Source organism: Choloepus didactylus, chromosome 14, assembly GCF_015220235.1.
Source record: "Choloepus didactylus isolate mChoDid1 chromosome 14, mChoDid1.pri, whole genome shotgun sequence".
Classification (NCBI taxonomy): Eukaryota; Metazoa; Chordata; class Mammalia; order Pilosa; family Megalonychidae; genus Choloepus; species Choloepus didactylus.
Window position 1 is genome coordinate 31,726,413 of NC_051320.1, and position 15,016 is coordinate 31,741,428.

The 15,016-nt window shown below is 39.3% G+C and overlaps 1 protein-coding gene across 1 annotated transcript in view; it reads left to right on the forward strand.

The window, feature by feature from the left end:
• The first annotated feature begins 281 nt into the window (after nt 1-281).
• The window catches only part of HNF4G (hepatocyte nuclear factor 4 gamma), a 129,781-nt gene continuing 115,046 nt past the window's right edge, over nt 282-15,016 (forward strand). Inside the window, exon 1 of the mRNA XM_037802808.1 lies at nt 282-468. The gene's annotated coding sequence lies outside the window, so the exon portion shown is untranslated. The remainder of the gene's footprint in view (nt 469-15,016) is intronic.

Genomic DNA, 15,016 nt, shown 5'->3' on the forward strand with positions numbered 1-15,016 from the left:
GGTCGCCTTGGGGCCTTGGGAACAGGAAAATGAGCGCGCCGAGGCGGTGGCGGTCTCGCTGCTTTCAGTTTTCATTGAGGCTGCTGGTTACTGTTTAACATCCCCACCCACGTTCCAGTTTGTTTAGTAAATCGATCGGACTGTGGGAGTCGGGCCGCTGCTCTGTCGCCATTGAGCAAAGCTAATATTCTGCCCAGCATATGGTATAACGTCTGTGCGCGAGATCGAAAACAAAAACAAAAACAAAAATCCAAACGACAACAACAAAATCCTTAAGCCTTGTCTCCCAGATCACCTCCGCCCCACCCCCTCCTCCCATCTCCTCGCTTTTAGCCAACTTCCCAGGTCGGGAAAGTGCAGCGCAGGACGCGGCTGGCAGGGGTGGGTGGGGGGAACCTGCTGCTGGGAGATGCGGCGGCTGCCGCGCGGCTGACTGGACGCGGGAAGTCCCGGAGCCGCTCCACGCAGGTAAGTCTCCGCCCGCGTCGCGGTGCGGGGGGCAGTGCGGGAGTCTGGCCCGCGGTCCACGGCCCCCGGCGGGGGTTGGGCAGGAGGAGCCTCGGTTCCCCTCCGGCGGCTGAAGGAGGGACGCCCGCCCAGGAGGGGCTGAGCTTTTAGGACCCCTACGCCTAGCAGGGTTGAAAGCAGATACCCTGAGGCCTCCCACAGCCTGCAGTGGAGGGAAAAGGAAAGGGCTGGAGGGGAACCAGCGGGGCGTGTGTGTTGGGGGGATGTGGGGGGGTGGGGGGGTTTGCAAGCGGTTCATCTCTGGAAAACAAACCCAGGTTTGTTTGGGGGCAGGGAAAGCTTTGGTGTCTGTGGGCGGCCCACGTGATCCCCAAGTCTCTGGGGTCTCTGGTGGAGTTTTTGTGGCCTGAGGCAAAGCTAGGACACGTGGAAGTCTGTGGGATGTGGAGATTTGTGGAGACGTACTTGTTCTTGGAGCATCACCCCACGGCCTTTGCTCAAGTCTGATCTTCCATGCGTTCTCTTAGAGATATTTATTGGGTGGGCATCTTCCGGTGATGCGACTGGGAAAAGCTTTGGATTAGTTGGAAGATATATAGAGAGAGAGATAAAGGAAAAAAGATATAGATATAGATACACATGATATAAAATCATAGATATAATGCTATATATAATAATACTATATGATTACGTTATAAATATACAGATAGATAATATTTAAACCATATCTTAGTGTCCTTTGTGAAGAAAATGTCCTATGGAAGCTTTAGCTAAACAATGTGCCAGCTAAGTAAGCATCATACTATGACTAACGGGAACAGGTCAGCACGGGATCAGATCTTAGAATGGATATAACGTGTGCTTCATACCTAACCAACCGCGCTTCTAAATGTTGCTCAGAGTGGAAGCGCTCCTCGCTAATATGCAAACAGTTCTCACACAAACTTTCACTTGAGGGTCAGGGCTAGACAATACAGAATGCAGAAGCTCCAAACGTAATGAGGTATCCTGAAAACTAAACAACAGGATAGCAACATATCTCCTCTTACTTTCTCTTGCTTTTCCTTCATTTTACATGTAAACTTACAATATTCTTCCTCTCCAGCCAGCACCTTTTCTCTAAAATAGTCCTCCTCTCCCTACCCTCTCGTCACGTCTCCCTCTGTTCTCACTTCAGTGGACACTGTCAGGCCTTCTGATCCATCGTGTGTTTGAAGTCCAGCTAAGTAGACTTGGTTTCCTCTCTGGAACCATTGGGGGGGGGGGGGTGAGAGGTGTGGAGTGGTGGTAAACCATTCATTTTGCACTTTTCAAAGAGGAGTAGAAATTGAGAGCCTTTTGTCTTCAGCCCATTCCCCTTAAGCTTCATTCATAGGCCTACGAATGGGGAAATTTTCTCATCATGCTTTATGGAGGCACACAACTCTTTTACTAAGGTATGTCTGTTATGCTCTCATACGCATTTTATTCTGTGGTTGTAACTATAAGCATGTGAGACATCAAAAATTAATTTGGGAAATTGCCAACATTTCTTTAATACTCATCATGTAAATAAGAACTTTATTTTTGAGTGTCCAGTCTCTTTTGAAAATCCTTATTTCTATAAATCCTAAAGATAATACTTGCTAATAAAACAACATAACCCTAGTAAAATATAAAGTGAAACTCCCCTACCCATTCCTCTATATTTACGTATCCACCCTTGATGATTGGGTTTGTATCCCTCCAGTTTCCATATGTATAGCCCAAGAAATTTTTTGTTACTTAAAAAAATTGGATAATGGGCTCATACAATAACCAATGTTCTGAAATTGATTTTTCATTTACTCTTTTTCAACTATTTCCCTGTCAACATCTCCCAGAATGGGGATTTCCCTGACTAACATCCCCCAGAATGGTCATTTGGATTTTCCAATTTTTTACTATTCCAAAAGTGATGCAGTAAGTATCTGTATACATTATCTTTGCATGGGTACTTCTGAAGGTTTATTCTGAGAAGAGGATTGCTGGCTTCACAGAAATGTTCACTTTAAATTTGGTGGATATTGCAGAGCCTTCCTAAGTATCCACAGTATATTTACCATGCTCTTGCCAACACTGGATAATAATGATTTGTTTAAAATATTGACAATCTGAAATAAAATTGATTTCTCATTGTTGGAGTTTGATAGTTTGAAATTATATAAACCAGTCTTGGAACATCTGACTTGGGGAGTTTGAGATTTTTGTTTTAAAAATATAATAAAGTGGGAAGGGAATTAAATATATTTCAAAATATCATCTTATTTTGAGCTTGTAAAAGATGCCACCATATTTGTTTCTATCTGTCCATTTACTGAATGGCTGGAGATATTGATACATGATTAGTGAGAATTTCTATATTGCAAACATGGAACTATCATTTCTTTTGTAGTCGCTGTTGTTTTTATGGCACTTGATTGAACATGTTCTCCACCATCATAAAAGATGCTTCACCCAATGGGGATGACAGCACAATTTTAAATGAGGTATCACAGCTTTGGATTGTTGAGAAGCCCTCGAAGTAAACAAAACAACTCAGTGTGGAGTGATGCATCCCCTCCACTCTCTTCATAGGAATGGGTACCTGCTGCTGTTAGTCGCCCACTCATACACAGAACCAGGGATCACTTCAAATATGGCTGTTACAGTTTGCTAAAGTTGCCATTATGCAAAATACCAGAAATGGATTGGCCTTTATAAAGGGGATTGATTAGGTCAAAAATTTACAGTTCTAAGGCCAGAAAAGTGTCCAAACTAAGGCATCAACAAGAGGATACCTTCACTAAAGAAAGGCCAATGGTGACCGGAACACCTCTGTAAGATGGGAAGGCCCATGGCTGGTGTCTGCTTGTCCTTTGCTGCTGGGTTGCATTTCAAAACGGCTTTCCCCATATGTCTCTGGGCTTCTGTCTCTCTTAGCTTTTCTCATCTTTCTGCTTCGTTCTCTTGGGGCATTTCTCTCTAAGCATCTGGGAGTCCTCTCTTAGCTTCTCCAAATGTGAAGAGGGTGAGTTTTCCCCAGAGGGCAAACTCCAGGCTGCATCTCTTAGTTTAGCATCTCCAAATGTCCTTCTATCTGCATCCTCAAGCTTCACCAAGAATCTGGGTCTGTGTGGACTCTCAGCTCTCTTAAAGGACTCCAGTGATCTAATTAAGACCCACGCGGAATAGGCAAGGTCACATCTCCGTGGAAATCATTTAATCAAAGATCTCATTCATAGTTGGGCGAGTCACATCTCCATGGAAACACTCAATCAAAAGGTTCCACCCAAAAAGATCGGATTAAAAGATCATGACTCTTCTGGGGTCCATAAGTTTCAAACCGGCATATTGCACCCCCTGGACCCCAGAAAGACATGTTCTTTCCAAATGCAAAAATACATTCATTCCATTACAATATAAATCAGTACAAAGTCTTATCAAAATCAGTTATAGGCATGATTTGTCCTAAGGCAAAATTCTCTGGCTGTGGACCTGTGAAACTTAGAACAGGTTATCTGCTGCCAATATACAAAGGAGGGATAAACGTTCCCATTGCCATTGGGAGAAATTGAAAGGAAATCAGGGTTCATGGGACCAAAACAATTTCTAAAATCTGCAGGGCAAACTCCATTAGATTTCAAAGTCTGAGAGTCATTTACAGAATGACGTTTTATCCTCAGGGCTTGAGAAAGTGGGAGTCCCACCCTTTCCAAGGGCCTTCGTGACAGCCCCTTTCTCTCCAAGTGCTGGGATGATTGCTCCAACATATCCATGCACTGGGGAGACCACCTTGTTCTCGGCTCTACCCACCTCAAACATCAGGGCAGCACCCAGACTCTCTGCCATCACCAGGGTCCATGCTCAACCCCTTCAGAACAGTGGGGTGGTGGCCAGGCTCTTCCTAAGCCCCAGGGAATGTGTTCCACCCTCTCTGAGGCCTGGGGTGGCAGCACTCTTCCACCCTCTGCCTCCTGGGAAAACTCACCCTCTTCACATGCATGAGTGGGTCTGCTTTCCTGGCCTGAGATTTCTTGGCTTCAGACCTTCCTTGGCTTCCATGGTTCTACCTTTGAAGAATTTTTTCCTTCAATCTGTCCCTTTTCTGTTCCCTTTAGTCCAGATTGCCACTGGTTCTGTTTATACAGATCTCATAAAAATTTTGTTGGCTTGGCATGCAGCACACAGGGGTCAAAACTGTTAGACAATAGGTCTTTCCACAAATCCTTCCTGGATAACTCCACTTCCAGTCCTGGCTTGTACTGAAATGGCTGGCAGTTTCTAGGTTTTGTTAAATCTTCATGTGGGGTACTGTCCTCTGGGGTCTGATTTTCTGGAAGCCCAGAATTTTCTAGACCATCAATTTCTGGTTTCTTAGTACCCAAGCAGTTCTTAGCTTATCTCTTTCTTCTCACATTTTACTATAAGCTGCAAGGAGAAGCCAGTCTGCATCTTTCATATTTAGTTTGGAAATCTCTTCAGCTAAGTATCCCAGTTCATTGCTTTCAAATTCTACCTTCTGTCTGACACCAGGACTCAATTTTGCCAAATTCTCTGCCACTTTAGATCAAGGATCGCCTTTCTCCCAGTTGGCAATGATGCATTCGTCATTTCTGTTCAAGGCCTCATCAGAAGTATCTTTAGAGTACATATTTCTACTAACAGTCTCTTCAAAGCAACATAGGCCTTTTCTATCAAGCGCCTCACAGTTCTTCCAGAATCTTCCCCTTATCCATTTAAAAAGTTGTTCCAGCATTTTTGGTATTTGCAAACTCAGCAGCACCCCATTTCTCTGGTACCAAAATCTGTTCTGGTTTGCTAATGCTGCCATGATGCAAAATACAGGAAATGGATTGGCTTTTATAAAGGGGTTTGATTAGATCACAAATTTACAGTTTTAAGGCCACAAAAATGTCCAACTAAAGCATCAACAAGAGGATACCTTCATTAAAGAAAAGCCAATGGTGTCCAGAACACCTCTGTCAACTGGGAAGGCACATGGCTGGCATCTGCTGGTCCTCTGCTCCTGGGTTGTATTTCGAAATAACTTTCACCAAAATGTCTCTGGTCTTCTGTCTCTTTTATCTTCTCTCTCTCAGCTCCTGTGCATCCTTGCTTGTTCACCCAGGGTGTTTCTCTCTAAGTGTCTGGGGGACCTCTCTTAGCTTCTTTGGGGGAAACTCTGGGCTTCATTTCTTAGCTTAGCATCTTCAAATGTTCTTCTGTCTACATCCTCCAGTGTTGCCAAGCGTCTGGGTCTGTGTGGGCTCTCAACTCTCTTACGGACTCCAGTGATCTAATTAAGACCCACCTAGAATGGACAGGATCACATTTCCATGGAAATAATTTAATCAAAGTTCTTACCCATAGTTGGGTGAGTCATATCTCCATGGAAACACTCAATCAAAAGGTTTCACCCAACAAAATTGGATTAAAAGATTGTGGCTCTTCTGGGGTCCATAAGATTCAAACCAGCACAATAGCTTACCTATTACATCTGGTCCAGCTGTCCAGTAATTTCAGTGTATCTCTAGCTAGTACTTATTGAATCCTTAATATGTCCTTAATATGTAAGCAACTTACATGCATTTTGTCTTTTAGATTCTTCAACAATCCTATGTAGTTGACACTAATATTCTCCCTATTTCACAGATGAGAAAAATAAAGCAGAAAGAAATTAGATAACTTGCTCAGGTCACACATCTACAAGGGGTTGAGGAGTTCAGGTGCAGGCACTGTGGCTCCAGGCCCCGAGGGTAACATAGGTGTTCCATGGGGTTACCAGCTGTGCTTGTTCACTGTTTTGGGGCCCCCTCCTGAGGGTGGAGTGAGGACTGAAACCCTGACCCCACCTCAGAAGCCAAGCCATATTCCCTAGTTCTTGGCTGGGTATTTCCAGGAAAGGGAGATCTCTAGCTCACAAAATGACACTGCAGAGGCTAGCAGAGCCCTGTTCCTGATGTATCATTTGTAGGAGCTACTTGTATACATATTTGGATGCTTATTGCCAGTAAGCACCTTTGTAACCTAACACTATCTTACCAACTGGTCAGAAACATACCCTAAATAGCAGATACACTTTCCTGATTGTATTTCCTACCCTGTATTTCAATACATCAGGACACATTATGCTACCTACATGGTAGAATTGGTTGATAGCTTCTGATGTTGTGCTGCCATGAAAGCCTTTGATTTTATCAAGATGGTTTCCTGGAAAAGACATATGGATTTCAGGTTTTTGTTTGTTTGTTTGTTTGTTTTGTTTTGTTTTTCCCATTATACTCAATATCTTGGGTGACTTTGGATTTTGGAGACCTTTGAGAAGGACCAATGCCGTAAGTAGCCACATGACACGTAACCCAAGAGAGCAAATAGGCTTTATTGTCAAATAGGGAGATTTATAACCCTACTCTGCCTTTTATACTAAATGTGTGGGCCTTGGGCAAATTACTTAACCTCTTCAAGTCCCAATTCCCTCATTTCTGAAATATACGTAATTATAATACCTATGTCATAGAGTTGGTGTGATGATTATATATGTTAACACGTGGAAAACATTTGAACAGTGCCTAACACATGTTGAATACCTAATCTGTGTTATGTGTTGCTGTTGTTGTTGTGATAGAATGAGATAATGCATTTCAAACACTGCCTGACTTGTAGTAAATTCTTGATAAATATTATCTGTTTTTATTGACACCCCCTCTCTAGAAAACATTACATTTACATACACAAACAAATTGCATATAACCTCATGAGTTTATGGATCCCTAGAAACTGACCAAGTCTTCCAACAGGCCTCGGAGATAAGATAGACATGGATGGAGCTTTCTGCTAATAGTGCTTACCTGAGATTTGTCCTGAATATACTACAAGGCATAGAGCACGAGCTTTGGAATGGTTATGATCTGTGTGCAAATCTTAGCTTCTGCCTTTTTCCAGCTCTATCCCTGGGCAAATTACGTGATGTTTCTGTGCCTCACCTTAAAAAGCTGTAAGATGAGGCTAATAATCCTTACTCTCAAAGGGTATGCGGATTAATTCTTGTACTATTTAAATCAAGCATTTTATTTGTTCAGTGTTTGACACTTTTCCCCACATTCTATTTCAAATAAAAGAGAAATTTACCTATGATAAAAAAAAAATGTTGACATAGAAATCTGGACAGATTTCCCCATCCTATTTTAAAAGTCTTAGCTGTTATCATCTGGGCTTGATGATTTAATATGCTTTAATATTTTGAACCATTAAGTATTGTTCCATCTAGGCTTGTATACTGTGATGTGCTGTGCTTATGTTCATGGCTGACTGAAGATTATGGGATCTGTCATAGTAATTTTTTTTTAATTTTTGCTTTTTTCTTATTTCAGAATTCATGGTTACATATTGCAAATAAAGTTGATATATATTTATTTAACAGAAATTAAATTATAGGCACTGTACAAGGTGCCTGAGATACAAAGATTAATAAAGCAGTTTCTCCACTGTCAAATGCAAATAATCTACTGGGAAGACAAATGCATCCAACCATCCAGAATATAGGGTGATAATTCTTTCATGGGCATAATAGATAGAAATACCATGGAAAATGAAAGCACAAAGGATACATTTAGCTTGAATAGCCTGGAGAAATTTCATGGAGGAGTTATGATTTTCTGATTAGCACTTGCTTGGTAGAGAAGAAGTGTATTTGAAGAAGAGGAGATTATATTTGGAGTAGAGAGAGTGGAAAGAGATGAAGTGGGAATGGACCACTGTTCCAGATTCTGGCGAGCTTGAATGTAGGTGACAAAAGATTTGAACTCTGTCCTCTAGACAGTGGAAATCATCACAAGTCTTTAAGAAGGTTGGGCTATGAAAACTTTTTTTTTTTTAAAGATTAACTGGCAGCATTTCAGAGGATGGTTTACAGAGGGAGAGACAAAGGTGGGGAAATAGTGAGAGGCTTTCACAATAGTTCAGGGGCAATGCAGATGTGGAGAATATGATGAAGATCTTTAAACTGGAGTTAAGTACTGTTAGAATATGGAAGATGAAGGAGAGAGAGGAGTTAACGCTGACCCTAAATTCTTATTCTTTAGGATTGTACAGGAAGCTTTGGTTTGATCATGGTCATTATGGACTTATATTTCTTCAACTTTTGTACTCCTACAAGTCGTTCATATTTAAAAACTTGGTTTGTATAGCAAAACAGAAGCCTGCTTGGTCATTTGAGAGGGGTTGTTAGTTACTTAGTAAGGGTATTATTTCCTTATTTTGAATTAATTTTCAGCAAAGTAATTGTTGTTTTTAACCTGGATACTGCAACAAACAACTGTTCTCCCTGCGGAGTCTTGCTGGCCTCCAGTCTTTTCCCAAGAGAGCCGCTAGAGTAATGGTCAGAAAACAAATCTGATCATGGTCTTCCTTTCCTCCAACCCCCACTTAAAACAATCACTTCTTCTTCATGTCCTGAGTAAAGTCCAAATATCTTCACATCCCTAGACCCCCTCATGACCTGGTCCATGATTTCTACTCTCTCTGAAACCCCTTACTTAACTCTTCCACTGCGATAAATCTCTTAGTTCTTCAAATGCACGACACTGTGGGCCTTCAAAAGTGTTTCTACTGCTTGGAACTCTACCACTGCCATCGCTTTCATTTTTCCCCTACCCCCAACCATCCTAGACAACTTCCACTTATCCTTCAGGTCTTGGCTCAAATTCCACTACTTCAAAATCTTTCCTGACCTCCTAACCCCATATACCAGCATCTTGTTCTTTCCCCATCATGACACTTACCAACTTCATCACACATTGTGGTTCCATGTTTAATGATCATTCTTCCATGTTTGACTATTAGGCCTCTAAGGATAGGAATTGAAATGTTCTCGCCCACCTATTCCCAGTTCCTTGCATTTATTTGAAGCTTAATGAGTACGTGTTCACTGAATAAATTATTTACTGTAATGGAGAAGGGAGGTAAAATATCAGTAATAGAATCAGCAAACATTTGTTGACTGCCTAATTGCCAAGCACAACATACTATATTAGGGCATATGCAATGACTTAAGAAACAGTTCTCCCAGGTTTTTCGTGTCTGGTTGGAGATACATAGGAAATAATTATTATTCACTGTGTTGAGTGAAATAATCGAGTAATGGTGAGGTATTATGCAAATGTAGTGAAAGACCCACTAACTTTTCCTGGAGTACATTACAGAAGAGGTGACATATGAATACTTTTTAATTCAGGTTTGTCGCGATGCAACTTACATTCAATAAAAGTCACCCTTTATAAACATACAGTTCAAAGAGTTTTGACAAATAGAGCTCATTCAATATTACCACAACCAAGATATATAGCATTTCTCTTGTTTTGGTTTTCTAGGCAGTTTGAACAAATGTCTTTTAGGTCAAACAATAGGTATTTATTTGCTTATGGTTTTAAGGCCAGGACATTGTCCAAAGCAAGGCATCATCGAGCTGAGATGCTTTCTCCCTGAATACTGTGGCCTTCTGGTGGTGGCTGCCAGCAATCCTTGGCTCCTCTGTCACGTGGCGAGGAGTATGGCAACATCTCCTGGTCTTTCCCTTCTCTTCTAGATTCTGTTGATGTCAGCTTCTGGCTGCTTCCTCTGTGGCTTTCTCTCTTTCTATCTGAATTTCATTATTTTATAAAGAACTCCAGTAATAGGATTAAGACCCATCCTGATTGAGGTTGGATACACTTAAACTGAAGTAACCTCTTCAAAAGGTTCTGCTTCCAGTGGGTTCACACCCACAGCTTCAAACCACCACATCCTTCTTCCCCCAAATTTCCTTGGGTTGCAGTCAGCCACCTTTCCCACTCCCTCAGGCCATCACTAATCTGATTTCCACCCCTAGCATTACCACTCCCAAATAATGCATAAATGAAATCATACAGTATGTAGTATTTTCTATCTGGCTTTTGTCATTTAGCATAATGTTTTCGAGAGTCAGAGATCTTATTGCATGTATCAATAGTTTATTCCTTTTGGAAAACAGATTTATTGAAGTATAATTGACATACAATAAAATGCATATATTTAAAGTGTACATTTGAACATTTTTGACATATTTATGCATGTGTGAAACCAGTGCCACTGTAAAAATAAGTAATATAGCCATCCCCCTTAAAGTTTCCTTATGCCCCTTTCTAAACTCTTTCTCCTGCCCCTTTCCAATCACCTTTTCCCCTGTCCTGAGGCAACCCCTAACCAACTTTCTGCCACTTTAAATGGTTTCATTTTTAGAGTTTTATATACTTGGAATCAATCTCTGTCTGGCTTCTTTCATTTAGCATAATTGTCTTGAGATTTATAGAATTGCATGCATAAACAGTTCATTCCACTCTTTACTATTGTATGTTAATTCCATGGTGCCGTTGTATGGATGTGCCACCACTTGTTTATCTATTCACATGTTGATGAACATTTTGGTAGTTTCCAGTTTGGGGTTATTACAAACAAAGCTGTGTGAACATCATTGTACAAGTCTTTTGAGGGCTTGTTCAAGAATTTGGATCATATGGAAGAAATTGTGGGATGTTTTCCAGAGTAGTTATACCATTTTACATTCCCCCCAGTAGGGTTTGAGAGTTCCAGTTGCTCCACATCCTCACCAACACTTGGTAGGATCAGTCTTTTAATTTTAGACACTCTAAAAGCTACCAGATGGTATCTCATTGTGGTTTTATTTTCATTTCCTTAATGATTAATGATATTGAGCAACTTTTCATGTGTGTATGTACCATTAATGTATTTTATTTGATGAAGTTTTGCTCAAAACCTATTCATCCTCCCCCTATTCAAAATTGAGATGTTTTATCATTGAGTTGTAAGAGTTCTATATAGATTATAGCTGTATGTATATCAGATATATATTTTGCAAATATTTTCTCCCAATATGAATTCATTCTTTTTTTTTTTTTTTAATTCATTCTTAAACAACGAGTAGGGTTTGACCAAGAGTAAAAGATAGTATAGGGTATTTCAGTCCTAGTCATAATGAATAGGAATAAAATATGCAAAGAGAAAATAAAGTTCTTTTTATGAGGCCTCAAGTGTGGTAAATAGGAGAAGGTGGTAGAAAGAAGTGAGTTTACTAAAATAGGAAAAATCATGAATATGAAAACCTTTCTGTGTTACGTTATGGAATTTAGACTCTCTTGTAAGTGATAACAATTAATAAATACCAATACAATAACAACAATGACACTAGTAATTGAACTTTACAGTTTATAGAGTTCTTTGACATGTACAATTTATAGTGTTTTCCCCCTACATTATTTTACTGAAGCCCTGTAACAACCATTGGAAGACACTGAGACTTGAAGATATATGCAGTCAATATTAAATATACATTTTTGAGTTTGCAGCCAATGTTTTCTCAGCCACACACTACTCTGTGTGTGTGTGTGTGTGTGTGTGTGTGTGTGTAAGTTTAATAGAGTATGATGAAAGAGTGACAGCTGGATTGGTCTGTAAGGGCTCAGGAGGGCACTTCCCAGTAGGGAAGGAAAAACTACCCTGTTGAGCCTTGGCAGATGGCACGATAGGCCCTGATAAAGGATGGGGTGCATTGATGTACTTTGAAAATGACAATTCATAATAGAGTGTTTCACAAAAATCCCAAAATCTCAGGATTTTCTAGATTCTGTGAAGTTTCCTTTAGTTGTTCTTTAGTTGTAACTGACTGTAAATGAATAAGATAAAATTAAATATATATCCTAGTTAATTTTTAAGACAAAAATAAACATAGTATGACCAAGCTCTTATTTGTTTATTTATTTATTTGTTTGTTTATTTATTATTTCTCATGGGATGTTCCAAGAACTTACTGTCTTCTAACATAATCTTTTGGTTTAATAAACTCTGTTTTCATTGTCCTGCTCAGGGCTCTGACTTCCTCCTCCCCCATACCTCAGATGTACACCACTCCTGCCTCAGGCCCATTTCAGAAACATGAAAAAATTACATGTTGAACACTCTCATGATTTTGGCATTTTCTTATTTGTTTATTTATATATTGGACTAACTTGGAAGTTTTTGTGATAAATGAACAAGAGAATTGTAATTCAGAGTAACTGAAATACACTCAAAAGAGTAAGACTTATCCATCTCAAAATACTCTTTCACCAAGAAGGTAAAAATGATCTAATTACATTTAATGTGTCCATACACATGAACATATCTTATATGTATATAGTGTAATAATGTCTGAATCACTTTAAGAACTGCACAAATATTGTGTATTATGTCCATGCAGACAGGCATAGCATGGGAAGTGCCACTTTCCCACAGATTAACCTGGAAGGCCAGAACTTTTAAAAAATATTCACAAAATCATTCTCTTCCCATTCGTGTTTGCTTGCTTTGGGGCAAAGGAAAGAGCCTGCAGGCTTTGGAGGAGCCAGATAGACTTTATTGAAACCTGTAGGGCTTTGGGCATGTAGGCTGACTTTTGGTATATTCTCTTAAGCCACCTTAAACACTCAAGTTGCAATGGAGAACAAACAGTATACATTCATAACACACAGTTTTATTATTTAAGTCCAAAACGATTTTGAATAACATTGTGGTTTCCTACCTGCACAAAGCACAGTTTTTTTTTCTTATGAGTCCAAAACCTGACATTTCACTTTATGAAATTGAACTAAGTTGTATATTCGAAATAAGTAGCTATGCTAAAAATTCATCCTTTGTTAAAAATTATTGCAATTCAATTAGACAGAAGTATTTGAATTTGTATTATGTGAAAAACATATAATGGCTTAAGTAATTTAAAGAATAAGTAGGGTGCCTTGATTTTAGGAACTAGCAGTCTAGTTGGGAAAATAAATACAAAAATAATCCTCATTCAGTCGATTTATGGTAAGGGTTGACATATACAAATCATTTATTCCAGGATACTCAGGTGTGTCTGTGTGTGTATGCATATGTATTATATATACACTAATAATATACACTAATATATACAAGTATATATACACATGCATACATACACAATTGTATTTAGAGTCTAAATATATGAGATGCTTTATTCCAAGTTTAATTGGACTAAATAACAGTGTTTGAGAATTCTTAATCAATTTGCAATAGTTTCTATTATCTACCATTTTTTTTTACCTTTAAGTATTATTCTTTGGACAATTTGTCAGTTTAAAAAAAATAAAGGAAAAATAAAAAGAATAGCTATCAAAACTAGTGAAACTAATATTGAAACCAGAGGAAAATGTGAGCAAAATTTGGGAAATTAATGCAATCTAAACTTTTATAAATCCATTTCTATAAAAATTTGTGCACCAAAGAGATTTTGATCCCAAAAAGTACATAGAATTCATTTGAAAAAAAATTTTTTTCTACATGAGGATAAAGAATGAATAAAGTATTTTCTTTAGGCAGGGTAAGGATAAAGCAATTCAGTCTTACTGCATTCTTAGATGTTTTAAATCTTCCACATAGTTTATGCATACATTTGTTTTAGACCGTCAATTCAATCAACTCTGTCCAACTATTTAGACCTAAAGCCATTTATGTTGAACTCTGGAAGGTCTTCCTCTTTCTTTACACTCACCCCCATCTTTTGACCCATCCCTCCTGCCTAGGACAAATGGCAAAACTGACCTTTCTGTGTAGCTGTGGTATAAGGATATCTGGAGTCACTGAATAGTATATTGAAAAAGGAATCTTCCAAGACTAACCTACAGATGAGTCTATGATTTATCATTTTTTTATTGTTCCAACAGTCTGCTACGTAAGTTCATGCTACCATTTCTTCATCTTGGCTTTTGAATAAATGGCACAGCGTTTTGCTAAGTAACAGTAGAGGGAAGTTCTGTGGGTATGTATGTTTGTGTTCCTTAGACTTGAAGTTCAAGAGTAATGCCAAGTTAAGCTGAATTCCAAAGCGGGGAAGATATTGTATTTGCATTTTGGAGAAATATCTTAAATACCCTTTCAGTCCTTTCCTCTTTACTGGGCCCAGGTCCTAGTACAGGCATTTATGAATCATCTTAGTTTATCAGTGTTGAGTTTAAGCAAGAAAGACTTTGCACAGAAATATATGCAATAATTCAGAGACTGTTGAACTGTACTCTTCCTGAATTAGTGGGAAACAGACATACAGCAAAGTGCCACTCGTGCTGAGAATAAAAGTTTCACATTTTCAGACCAATTCTTAGTGCCATCCATGGCTGCATCCCCTCTTCCCTAGCTCAGAGATAGACAAATACACGTGGCCTTTAAGGTACAAAGGTTTCCGTATTTGAGATTATGCATTAAACAGATAGCTTCAGAGTTCCCCAATTAGACTCTTAACTCGGAGAGCAGTAAAAGCACCATGATTACTCTCGTAAGCACTTTAATTTCACTAACAGTATACTTGTGAATCACAGGCTTTCGGAATAGTGTACACACACTGTCAGTCTGTTTTAAAACTGTGAAACAATAGCTGTGTTAATGACTTCAGCCGACTTACAATAATATCTAATGAATAGTTGTCCACTTATTTAGAGAAAATCATTAGGTTACAGTATGGTGTTGTGTG